We start from the raw sequence: 13,599 nt of genomic DNA on the forward strand, positions 1-13,599 counted from the left end.
AGGGGGGAGAAACGCCAGGTCTGCCTGAGGAAAGAGCAATTATATATACAGATCACACTGACCTTGTTATAGCCTGACTTTTAGTTAATTCCTGTCCCTTAGATCAATTATATGTGTACATGTGAAAAGGGACTGCCACAGTGTCCATTGGTTAGTACTCTGCCCTGTCATGGGGAAGATTTTGGTTCAGTTCTTGGCCTTGATCTTGTGCTCCCCAGAATGATAGGGACTGTGAATATTGCAGAGGGAAACCTAAACAGCTTGGGAGAGTCTGCAGCTTTCCCCAGGCCAGAATGTAGGGCCTTAAACTTGGGGCATGTGAAGCAGAAAGAAATTAGAATGATGTAATGTAAACCCTGGCCAAGTGGAATAAAGGTAATTAGGTGGGGAAAATGTTCTGACTGCTGTGAGGACAGATTTTGTTTAAAGTGATGTGTAAAGAAACATTTGCATAGATACAACAATGGTGTTTTTCAGAGGGATTCATTTATTGCAGGTACAGCTGGTCGTGCTGCCTATCGTTAAGGTTACCCGATACTTCCAATTATAGAACCCTGTGTTCAGTGGCTTAGAACTTTGTCAAAGTTTAACTGTTTGGGCTGGAATTTTCCATAACAAGAGTCTGCCTCAAATTAATTTTTTTTTGAAAGTTTCAACTAAAACAGTTCAGCTGTTTCCGAGAATGGGGAAGATTAGGGGAAAGTACTTTGTTTTGCCTGTTTTTACTGAAAATCTTACAACTGTTTCATTGAGACGCTCTAGCTTTGGATCAGGGACTTGAAATTTAGTCAGCCTGGTTCCAGAGATGTGCCTTTTGCCATTTCCATGAAAATTCACTCAAATATGGCCACCTTATAAACCTCTGGAAAATTTTCATACATGCTCAGTAGAGACTTGTTAGAGTCTGGCAGCTACATTATCTGAAGATTCTGGCCATACTGAGCATGCTTCAATGCAGGGATGCAGAGCAGGACTTTTCCTGTGATTGCTACTCCTGGTGGGAGTAGGGGCATTGCAATACCAGGCATAAAGAACTTAGAGCCGGGAGACTGTCCTGTGCTCTGAATGCTTCTGCTGCTTACATCCAGGCAGTGAGGAGGAGAAGGCTAGAAAGCAGATGAGTGAGAAATGGTGGAAGCAGGGGGATCACGTTTCAGGAACTGGAAGGGGGTGGAGCAGAGGAGTCAGGGGTTAGGAGCTGGTAGTGGGTGGGAGAGTATATTGGCACAGAGAGGGAGGGAGCAGGAGCAAAAGGATGGAGATGATGGATAGGAGCAGAATGGGCGGGGAAGGAGCCAATGTGTGGGGCTAGATAGGAATAGAAGGGGAAAGGAAGAAGGAGCCTGGGTGGGTGGATAAGAGCAGAGTGGGCCAGAGATAGGCTAGGGTTACAGGGTCAGAAGGTTCCGTAACCACTAGAGAACCCTCTCTCCAGAACCTGGAATTACATTACATGGTCACATACAATTTCCCCTGCTTTATTCAGTGTACAGGATGGAGCTGTTGTAGCGAGAAATCAGGATTGTGTAGTGAAGGACGACTGTTGTCTGCAGGACCCCCAAATTAGTGGGCACTTTTGACAATTTTGGTCTTAAACTCTCTGGGCCTGTGTTCACCAGCCGTAAAATGAGCCTGACTCCCCTCCCGGTTACTGTGCTAAGGTTTTAGCGATCAGTCCTTTCTACTCCTAAGCATTGGCCACAGACAGCTCTTCCATATCAAGGGGTAGGGAGAAAGGGAGCAGGGGAAAAACTTGAAATATCATTAATCAGATGCCATCTGAAAATAAACTCACGTGAAGCTCACTTAATTAAAAACAAAAGGGTAATTAATTTTCTCTAACAAAGACCCCTGCCTAGGAACCATTAAAATCAAATCTCTTTCCCTCCTAGGGCTTAAGAGTAGGATCAGTGCCAAGCACTGTAATTATTTTCAGATTCTCTCTCTGTAGATCTTTTCATTCGGATTGGAGAGACTTAAGGCATCTCTTTGTTTACATATCTTGTCTTTTCAACTGTCCCTGCATTTTCAAAAAGGCTGACAGCATTTTAAAGGGTGGTATATGGACACTCCAAACAGCCGTCAGCCATACTCCTCCTGGCTGTGGTCTGCTCTCATGATCTAAGACAAGTCTGCCCAGGTCAGTGCTTGAAAAAGAGACCTCCAAGGAAACCCAGAGCACTGCAGAAAATGGCACTGGTGAATCAGCTGAAGGCACTCTTTCCTCCTCCAGAGCGAGTGCTGGACCAATGCCCTAGTATGGTGCTAAGGGATATTGTGCTGTGTAGCTGGAGGTGTTGTACCGTATTGCTGATGAGATGTAAAACATGGCCTCTGATCACTTGTAGCTATTAAAAGATCTGATGGAACTTCATGCAAGACACGAGGTATCCCCTGTATTCTGTACATTTTCCTCTTTGGGTAGTTGTGTTCTGGCTTGCTAAAATTCTTCCTGAAGTTACATTTGAAAAAGGGTTTTCTGAATGAATAAACTCTATGTTCTGTTGAGAGAGCTGAGCTGGAGAAATGCTCTGCCTATGGGGTGGAAGGATGGGGAGTGGGCTTGATCCTGCAATGTGCTGAACACTGGCCTCAGTCTGGCAAAGCACATAATTAGGTGCTTAATTTTAAGCACATAAGCTGTCTCTTTGAAGTAATTGCTTTTCATCTGATCAAATGCTTCTTAGCAGTCCTTGGCTGGACATATGATAGGATGTGGGAGACTATCAAAACAAGGGATGTCACTTCATCCCCACCTCCTAACTCCAAAACCACCTCTGAGCTGCCAGTTGTCATTAGTAAGAGCTGGATTTCGGCATGCTCTCCTGAAACCTGTGCCTCTGTGGGTCCATGAAGACCGTCTGTGGAATGCAGAGGCGATGTGCTTGTTCTCTGGCAGCAGAGCAATGTGAGGAATGGATTCAAAGTATCTGCTGTGTCATTAGAGCATTACCTGCTGGTCTGTCATCAGGGAACATTCATGGCTATTTACTTAAACCTTCAGGCCACAGGATGGTTACCCTATTCCAGGGATGGCCAAACCCACTGACTCTCCGAGCCGCATACAGTAATTTTCAGAAGTTCTAGAGCCGGGTGCACCTGCCAGGGCTCGGGGCTTCTGCCCCACTCCTGCTGAAGGCCCAAGCCCCGGCAGGCGCCTCCCACAGGGCTGAATCTCTGAGACATCCCCCTCCCCACTGCAGGGCTGAAGCCCCGAGCTTCCCCTGCCCCTCTCCCCAGTCTGGTAGGTGGAGAATGGGAAAGAGGTGTGGGGGGCTCCGTGAGCCGCACTTTAACTGTAAAAGAGCCGAGTCATAGTTTGGCCACCCCTGCCATATTAGCTGCTGCATGTGAGGAAAAAAAAGACAGTGTTGAAAAGGGAAGCTGTGAACTGTAACCAGTACTTGATGGAGGTTGGCAATACGCTGAATGAAAGAACCTCTAAACCAAACTCCTTCATCTTCAGTCCCCTGGAAAGAGTAATAGCAACATGTCTAACATCTACCCAGCTGTAATGGCATTGTGTGTCCAGAGCTGTTAGATGTGTTATCTGAGTAAAGTGCATGGCTCGTGAAGGGTGGGAGAAGGTTGGCCAGCACACCATCTGGTTAAGTTATACAGAAGAAGAAAAATGCCTACAGGGGCTTGAAGATGGCAGCAACACTTCACAATAAGTGGACATTAATTAGCCAGTAATATCACCAGCCACTCCTTTATGAGGCAATAATAGAGTTCCCGAGGGGGGAGAAAAAGGAGGCTGGAGGTCAAGTGCTTTATCACAACCAAAGGAATTGGATCATTTCTGAGGAAATCAGAGTGGCAGTACAGATGTTACAAAGATTTTTTTAAAAGAAAATTGTGTGTAGCACAAGGTGAGAGAAGCATCAGGGAAGTGAGTTTAGATGTGAAAAGGGAGAGAAATGTTCATGCAGTGACAGGATTATGAAAATGTAAAGAGGCCATGTGCAGTTTGAAAATGTGTGGTGCAAGCTGCTAGTGATGAGTGCAACTGAGGAGGTCCAGAGGTTTGCTTTGGATAAGCATTTAAAACTTCAGATGCTTCACTATGCTTCTTACTTTTGGAAAACTGAGCATGAAATGTCATAAAACTCGTTCCCAAATACATCCAAATAGTTTGTCTGGTAGTATTTCAGCACCACACACTAAAAGGTTTGTTTGGTTCAGATTCTGTTTAAGCTCTGGGTGCAAATTTGAGGATTGAGTGGGATATTCTTATTTTATCCAAGCAGTTTACTCACCCCTAGAAACCAATTTTCCAGGCCTGTTTAAGATCATAGACATGTATTTGTGAGTGTAGTCACGGCTTTCAACCCAATCACGTTTGGAGGGTGACACACACAAATTCAACCTGTCACCCACTCACCCACATATACTTTCTCTTGTAAAATGTAATTTAAGAGCAACAGCATGATGAAATGGAATTTCTCCCTCCTTCCCTCCCTCTCTCTCTGCTCATCCCTTCTACTTCATCCTCTTTTTCCATCTGTTGGTCTTCTCTTTCTTTCTCTTGCATTGCCCTCCACTCTTAAGAAGATAGCTTGTAAGGGACCACTTTCATTACCCTAATGTGGCATATGAGGAAGGCTTACATTTTAGCATCTTTCCCAAGATGACCAAGGAGGGGAAGGGAGAGAGATTAAAAGGTGTATTGGTGTATTCTCCACTGCATTCAAACACAGTTGGTTTTCTTGGGTCTCCATTCTGAAGGTAGTTCTACTCGGAAGCAGAATTCTGCCTGGCCTTATTTTTCTTGGATAGTTTTATGTACCGTGAAACAACGGAAATCAGAGACAGTCCCAGCACTACATGAATGGAATTTCAGAAGTTTCACTGTATACCTTCTAAGAAGGCTTATAGACTGAGAAATAATAGCAAGGCTTTACAAGAATTGTTGAATATTTGGCTAAATACAATGGTATAAAATAATCTATTCTTCCATTGTGATCCCTATGTTTGCAAAATCAAAGCCTTGGTAGAAGTTGCCAGAATCAATCTGATGTTTTCTTGTGTACTCATTTCACTAAAGAGATAGAGATATATATATAATATAAAGTATTTTCCCCCTGTACAGTAAACTATGTATAAGAACAATCCTCATACTGCAGGTAGATGTCTCTGGATAAAAGGGACCACTCCTCAGGGAAACTCGGTCTCTTTGCACTTTGACTGCACAAAGAAGTATGGTTTCTGGACTCCCTCTCAGCTTGTTGTGCTGCTTCTCAGGAGGCTGCAGCCCATAGGATTTCAGGAGTTTCTTCATGGCAGCTGCTGCAGCTATCTGTGTCTGATACTCTGTGATGCTGATTTCAGTGTCCAATTCTTGTAAAAATTTCCTGGAAAAAATGCCTGTTGCTTCTGCTACTATTTACAAAGCTTACCCCAAGGTCAGTGGGGAAAGCACATGATAAATGTGTTGATCCAGAATTCTACCTCAAAAGAGGCATGATAACAAATGTGTCTGGACTGCTTTGGTCACTCACTTACAGGCCAGTTTTGAGGAAGACACGACAGGAATAACCAGTCAGAACTCAGGATTCTGAAAGGCTCAGAGTTAGCTCAGCCATCCTCCTGCTGTCTTGTAGTGAGCACTGGGTGCATGAAGATCATGGTATTGCCTTCTGGCGACGTAGAACTGAGAAAACAGAAAATGCCACGGCACAAATTCATTCTCGCAACACAGACTGTGGCAACAACCACCAGTGATGTACGTCATGGTATACCTTATTGGATACAAGAGAGCTCTGCCCAGCAGGGGTTCTGAGGCATCAGCCAGTATAAACTTTTAGGAGCTTTTACTGGCCCTTTGTCCCTAGTGAGTGACTTGAGTCTGTGAAATGAGCAGAAAGATATCACAGATGCTGCAGAAAGCACTCAAGTTAATCACTTGTGCCCTAGAAATGGGTGAGCCTTTGGCATCACCTGTCAGTACAGTGCCAGGGTCTTGACTTATCTAATCAGGACTGGCATTTAGAGAAATCATTTTTTTGACTTAACAGAGTAAAATTTCCATGAAAGTAATTGAGACCCAGTATATATGGAGCCCCGCATCATCATTTTGACAGTCCTTTTCCAGCAATAACTGAACTTTAAATCAGTCTTGTGCCACCTCTTCTTCTGTTAATAAATGTGGTTAAAAAGGAAATTAAAGTGTCTTTTTCATTTGCATAGACACAAACCTATTTGCATAAAAGATTGCTAGACAAATTATGTTTGTTTTTTTCCTCTGGAATTAGGTCTTCTGCCTCCTGCTGTTTAGGGACTGAGGTCCTAAGGGGTTGTAATGAAAGCTGCTGGATCTGACAAGACTATCTGTGTTTCTGGCCCTTCAGTATATGATGGAAATACAGTGTATTCTGTATACTGTGAAATATAATATTTCCCACCATCCCTACTTCTAAGCCGGGGTGAAAGTAATATTAAATTCTTACTGGTACGGGGCTGTCTCCAGCCCCCGGAAGGGGCAGGGCCTTGGGTGGAAGGGGCAGGGCTGGGGGTCAGCCTCCCCCAGCCAGCCCATCCGCGCTGCCTGGCCCCTGCTGCCTGGGGCTCCGGCGGTGATTTAAAAGGGCTCGGGGCTCCAGTGGCTGCCACGGTAGTGGTGGCAGCAGCTGGAAGCCCTGGGCCCTTTTAAATCGCCAGCCCTGGGGCAACTGCCCCTTTCCCCCCCGTCCCATCGGCAGCCAGGGGAGGGGCAAAAGGGGCAATGATGTTAAAGTGCCACGGCAGCGCTTTAACGTCGTTGCCCTTTTTGCCCCCTTTTGCCTCCCCCGTCCCTACTGGCAGGGCCGCCGAGAGGGAAGGGGCAGCGACGTAGGAGGGTCCTTTGCCATGACAGTGCTTTAACGTCGCTGACCCTCCCCCCCCCCCCTCCGGTTGGCGGCCCTGCCGTAGCAGCAGGGCCATCGATGGGGGAGGCAAAAGAGGCAGCGACGTTAAAGCACTGCTGCGGCAGCACTTTAACGTGGGCTGCGTACAGGCCGGTACCGGCTTCTTACCGGTACGCCATACCGGCCCGTACCGGCCCACTTTCACCCCTCTTCTAAGTGAATACTTTAGACAGAGTGGAACCCCAGAACAGATTTGGCATGGATTTTAGTTTCCTCTTCTCCCTCTTCCTGATCCTGGAAATGAAGGCTCTTCATGATGTTGTAAAATCCCAGCTCCTGATGTGCAGTTGAGGAAACTTGCCCTGCTAACAAATTGTTTTGGCAGATAGTGAAACGCAAAGCACACCCACACATCATGAGACTACAAATTGACTTCTTTAGCGAGATCTCATGGCTGACTGGCATCTTGCTCTCTGAAAGGGAAGTACAAACAACCCAGCCTCCAACCTCTCCCTGGAGCTGATTTCCAAGGAACAGAACAAATGCATGATTGGCTAAGGACTCCATGGCCCTGGTGCAGAGACAGCTTGTTGCAATTTGGTTTTAAAATCCCCTCCAAATATTGTCAGCAGATAAGGGAGAGAAAATGAGTTTTCTGAGTGGAATGTAAGTTTTTGTTGGAATGAGTTTAAAAGATGAAATCTGTGTTGACAGAGATGAGATAGCAGGGTGCATCTGTTTTCTCCACATGGCTTGCCAGAGAAGCCACAAATCTTCCTCCCTATCTCTGGCTAATTGTCCGGGCCAGAGTAGAATAGATGACTTACCTTGCGCTCTCTCTCTCTCTCTCTCTCTCTCTCTCTCTCTCTCTCTCTCCTCATCCTTTTTTCCTTTCAAGCTCTTTCCTGTGAAGTGAAGGAGATGCGTCTGTGACAGAGAATAATATAACTCTCTAGCAGGGAAGGCAGGGGAACAAATGGGAATATCAGCTTTAGTGCAACATCTTTCTATTTTGTTGGCTAAGAGAAAATGACCTTTGGGAATTTGACCTTAAGGGATTACTGCTGCCCTAAGGCAAGTGGTAAACTGCATTGTTAAGGGAAAGGGACGGGAGGCCGTGATGATGGTAACATTACTACTGCTTGAATATCCCTTTCTCCTAATGCTGGGTGCTCTCGGGAGTGGAAATAGCATCCTTAGCCCTCCAGAGGATACTGGCAGCCAGCAAAAGGGAAATCTATCTGGGTTTAACAGGGTGGGCTAGGATTATGCGATGAGAAGAAATCCATTGTTCACCTAGGTCTGTGTATACAGTTAGTTCTCTTTGCTTCACGCTTCATTAGAAACCCTTTGATGCCCAAGGTTTCCTCTCCACTTGAACATAACAGTGCACATCTTTCAAAGCTGCACAGGAAATTAGCCTTGCCGTCTTATCTTAAAAAGAAGAAGAAGAAAAAAGAGTTAAGCCAAGATGGAAAAGGTCTGATGTCCTGGTTTACCCAGCAATACACAGGCAAGCCTGCTCACAGTCCTCTGTCCATGCGCTGTGTCCCTGCCATAAGGACCCACCATCTGTTGGGAGACGAGACCACTTCCTAATCTGCTTTCATTCAGTACCAAGCGGGCTGTAAAGTTTCAGCGTGTGCTCACACATGTACACAGCAACATACATACACCAACTCTTACACACAGACACACACGCTGAACACTCACAGGCATGTACCATCATGTGCCCACAGATTCTATTTTATTATAGCTAGTTAACGTTTTCATTTAGTGGCTGTTTTGACTGATATGATGTTTGAAAAGGGGTAGACAAAGCTAGGCAGTGTCATTGCTACCTCATTGTAGAGGCTGGGAGAACCGATAGCTGCTGGGAACCACCTCGCAAATGCTGAGTAAAGGGGCTGTAAAAGCAAAGTCTCTGGCTCAGGAAATGAGGATGACAGCCGTAGGACCCCTTCATAAACTCTGGCATTGGGGATAGCGGGAAAGGGCTGTTGAGGGTATGGCTGTGCTGCGCTGGGCATGCCAGGGTGGGTGGGTGGGGGGGGCGGAAGCATATGTCATTGCTCAGATTCTGGGCAGTCTTGTTGCCTATAGGCAGGCAGGGATAGATTGGGTCGAAATTATGCCGGGGGCTGCTTCAGCACCCGGAGCAGCCCAGAATTAGGAGGGTGCAAAAGTTGTTTAAACAGAGGCGCTAACTTTCTAATTTCCCGGAGGTGCTCTACCCCTGTTCCGCCCCAAGGCCCCACCTGCCCCGCCTCTTCCCATCCCTGCCCTGTCACACCACACCTCTCCCTGCCCCGCCCACCCCCTGCTCTTCCTCACCCAGTATCTCCTGCATGCTGCTGAACAGCTGATCACCGGTGGGAGGGAGGCGGTGGGGGAGGCGAAGGAGGAGCTGATTGGCGGGACTGCCGATGGCTGCCGAGCACCCACTATTATTTTCCTGTGGGTGCTCAAGCACCCACTGAGTCAGCGCCTATGGGTTGAAAGCCTCCTTAACCCCAGCCTCCTGGACTGTAATTCTGTGCTGTGCCCCTTAAAGGACTCACCCAAACCGCTAAACATTATGTGGTTCATTCTCCATTAGTTAGTCCACAGCAGTATTGTGCAAAATTCAGCAGTTTTACTTTGCTTTGGGTTTAGATGACCCTTCATTTCTTTTTCAATCTGGATGTGCCATGTGCCATGGCCAACGTTTATTTAAAAGTATGTCTAAAGCTATTTGGGGGTCCCTGGGTCTAGCAACTTATTTAGATACCAAAATGTGGATCTAAGACCCCAACGTTAGGCACCTGTTTTTGAAAATCTTGGAGTGGTGGGGGTAATTTGTTTTTATCTAAGCTTGCAGCACATTATCCCATTGATCTGTTCCAAAGCAGCTTTCCGACCTTCTTGATGGCTTTGCAGTTACCAAACAATTCTTTTCTGGGCCAAATCAAAAGCTTATGGTGGTGACAGAAGGTTACCTGGGCAGAGGGGGTGCTAGCCCTTTGGGGGTCCTAAGCAGGATTACCCCCCTCCCCCCAAACACATACTAAAAATTAATAGGAGCCACTTTTTGCTGCTCAGGGCCCTAAGCAATTGCTTAGTCTGCTTATGCCTAGCGCCGGCTCTGGAAAAGGTTATTCACATAACACCCTTAGTCATACAAGAGAATCCAATGAATTTACCACCAGATTGATTGCTGCCTTTTCTCAGCTTCCCAGAGCAAGCTGAGTAACCTATATACCCTTCATCTCTTCCTTGCCCCCTCCTCGTGGTTTTGAATGGGTAGCAGAACTCTTCGGCCTTATAGTCCCACTAGTGTGTCATTCCGCCTGCATATGGGACTGAACCATATTCTCCCACTAGAGTTACCTCCCCATCAGCCGCCTCTTTTCTCCCTGCCCCTTGTCTCCCACCACTGTCAATGACTCATCGGTCAGATCAGTGAGAATTGTAACACCCATTGAAGTCAATGGGTATCTTTCCACTGCTTTCAATGGGCTTTGGATCAGGCCCAGACTGAACAGATGTTTCACATTCCCTCTTTTAGAACACATCTTGATTAGGACCGGCGCAGCCGGGTGAATAATGTGAAGGGAAGAACCTCACATAGCTCTGTATTGATCCTGCTAGTCATTTGGGTAGATCCTTCCTTTCAAAAGGAGCTGCATCAGGGTCTTCCTCAGCCAACAGCATAAAACTGAAGGAAGTGTAGGTGTACAAGGTACTCAGAGGAATCTTTCCCCTCCTGGCCTCAGGGGAAACTATCTGCTTTGGATAGTATTCCCCTCTTTTTCAGAGGGTAGCTTATGAAGCTGTTTCAGCCTGTTTCTTTTAAAGCAATGTTAAGTGTTGCTTTCTATCCTTGCATCTTTCTCCTGGCCTTTCCCTGTTTGATTACCGTTGAATGGAAACGCCCCTACTCCCCTAGATGGCAGTAAAACTTCAAGTACTGTATAGCCGGTTTGTTCCGCACTCTTCCCTCCATCCTGTTCAGTTTGCAAAATCATTATAGTGGGGAGAGAAATAAAACAAATTGCAAGAGTTAAAAAGTGAGATAGCAGTGGAAAAGATATGAAACAATATGAAGGGCACAAATGCTCTGGAGAAACAGAGAAATACTCTGGAGCTGCACTTATTTTCATGAGACATTTCCACTAAGCAGCATTGGGCTGGGTTCTTGCATGTTAGGTTGCCTGCAAACAGTTCAATTCAATGACTGCATGTGCAGATGGAGACAGAAGTGAAAGGAGGGAAGGGAAATACTCCCCAAAATTAGATCACTACATTTAATAAGAAGCATTGAGCTATCTGTAGTGAATGAATGTCTGCAAATTGGCAAATAATTGTACCATTCTTCATTTGAATGGGATCAGGGCCAGCTCTGGCTTTTTTGCCGCCCCAAACAAAACAAAACAAAAAAAAAACCTGCGGGGCGGCCGGAGCGGCGAAGCAAAAAACAAAAACACAAAAAAACTGTGCAGGGCGGCCGGAAACAGGGTGCAGGGGGACTCCCTGTGCTGCAGACGTGCCCCGGGCAGCGGAGTGCGCGCCCCGGCTAGCGGGGGGGTGGGGGTGGGAGTGGGGGAGAGAGAGAGAAAGGGGGCGGCCAGGACTTCCTTCAGCGGGGCGCTCGCCACACAGCCTCTCCCGCCACGCTGCCTGCCAGGAGGGCTCCGCGCCGCTTCGGTCGGCGGGCAGGGAAGGAAGCGGGCTGCCCTGCCGGGCTTGCTGCAGACCTGGCACTGGTTGGGGCAGACGGTGTGCGCAGCCCGCTCCCAGCAGGGCGCTCCCCTCCTCCGCGCCGCCGTCCACTACAGGGTGGCCGGAGCGGAGAACCAAAAAGAAAAAAAACCTGCAGGGCTGCCGGAGCGGCAAAGCGCAAAAAAAAAAACCCCTGTGGGGCGGCCGAAGCGGCGAAGAAAAAAACAAACAAAACCTGCGGGGCGGCCGGAGTGGCAAAGCCAAAAAAAAAAAAAAAAAAACCCTCCAGGGCGGCCGGAGCAGCAAAGAAAAAAAAAACCAACAAAAAAAATACCCCTTAGAATCTGCCACCCCAAGCACGAGCTTGCTTGGCTGGTGACTGGAGCCGGCCCTGATGGGATTTTGTTTGATGCATGGAGCTTTGTTGATCAGGAGTTTTCTTTATTTGCTGCTTTAATCAATATTGCCATTATCTTAGAGAAATAGATTAAAGGAACGAAGGAAAGACAGACAGATGGACTGATTAGCTTCTGAGAAAGTGCAGTGGAAGTGCTCCAGCAGATTCCTAGCTTCTCACAGCAAAGGCACCGTAGAGAGTAGATGTAGGTGAAATGTGCTGCATGTGGGGAAACTCACAATTACTCTGGTTCCAATATTTCCCACCAGTTGCTATTGCAGGAATAATTTTGGTGACAGTCTGACCAATATCTCTAGTTCAGTTCCACCTTTCCCAGTAGGAGGTGCTGCATGGAATGGAAGATGGCGCAGCTTCTCCAGCCTGACTATCTCCCATCAGGAGGTGCGGTATAGCACGCTGGAAGTGCTGGCTATGGGAGCTCACAGCTACTCCAGTCCCAGACTGTATCAGTGACAGGTGCAGGTGCCAGGGGGTGGGGGAGCTCGCACATTGAATAATGTTTAATATGTTAAAGCTTCTCTTTGATTAAAACTGAGGTCTACGTAAATTAGTTTAAATCAGGAAGGTGATTTACAGTTCTGAAGATGTATACAAAAACATAAAATGAAAGGGAACAGATTTAGTCTAAAGTCTCCCCTCTTTCCCCTCCCCCTCCAACTACCTTTAGTTACTGGCAAAATTAGAGTGAGTTAGCAAGTTTTCAGCATTACATCATTTAAGTAGAGAAAAGTGTGTGTGCAGGGGAGATCATAGGAAAACAATGTAAGTGCTGCACACAGGTTGCTATTTGGCCTTTAAATTGTAAGTGGTTTGTTTTAAGTAGCCCTGGTGCAAATGGTTTCGGTTGCAGGTTTATTGATAAAAATAGCTGTTTTTCATCAGCTCGAGGTTTGTTTCTCTAGGGGCTTTAGTCTTCAAGAAAAAGGTACCCATTTACTGGAATTTTGTTAGAATTTACCTGTAGGAGATTGGCTGGGTTTCTCTAGGTTCTCAAGCCCCTGTAGACAGAGCTCTACATCACAACACTCCCCATTTTCCCTTCTTACAAATAAGTGTTCCCTTCCCTAGCCCTCCGGTGCTGAATAAACCTCAAGCCCTCAGATTGAAAAGAGCGTTTGGAAATAGCTGCTGTAAGTGCTTCGCTGATAGTGGAATGTTTGCATGATGCCGAAGGTGCCCTGGCCATATTGGAGATTAATCCTGTGAGAGGGCCTGATCCAAAGCCCAATGGAGAGACTCCAATGAGCTTTGGATCATACCCTTAATCCCTGGGCCCTGATGCTATGTTGCAGGCAGGTGAACACCATGCTTGTCATGGCACAGGCTGTTTAATTTCCTGGAGGTGTCTATTATGATGACTAACAGTTTTTTTAAAAATGATTATTATTCAGGTCTTTTTAATGCACTGCTAAATCTCTGTCTAGCTTGCTGTGATAGTGATCGTACGGGGTACATTTAAATATATATACATGCAAAATGTGCACTTGTGCTTCCAAAAGGGATAATTGTGTAGTCAACTCACAGTTTCCCCTTGTATTTTGGTAATTGCAAGTGCAATTACCCATTTGGGGGCATGCTGTCCCCTGTGCAGTACAGAGGGGAACTCAACTGTCGGAGACTCATTAAAAGGAG

At 46.5% G+C, this 13,599-nt stretch overlaps 1 protein-coding gene across 2 annotated transcripts in view; it reads left to right on the plus strand.

The window, feature by feature from the left end:
• Window positions 1-13,599, plus strand: part of DGKI (diacylglycerol kinase iota) — a 309,310-nt gene that overhangs the window by 253,339 nt on the left and 42,372 nt on the right. The window lies entirely within an intron of this gene.

This window comes from Emys orbicularis, chromosome 1 (genome assembly GCF_028017835.1).
Source record: "Emys orbicularis isolate rEmyOrb1 chromosome 1, rEmyOrb1.hap1, whole genome shotgun sequence".
In the NCBI taxonomy this organism is placed as follows: domain Eukaryota; kingdom Metazoa; phylum Chordata; order Testudines; family Emydidae; genus Emys; species Emys orbicularis.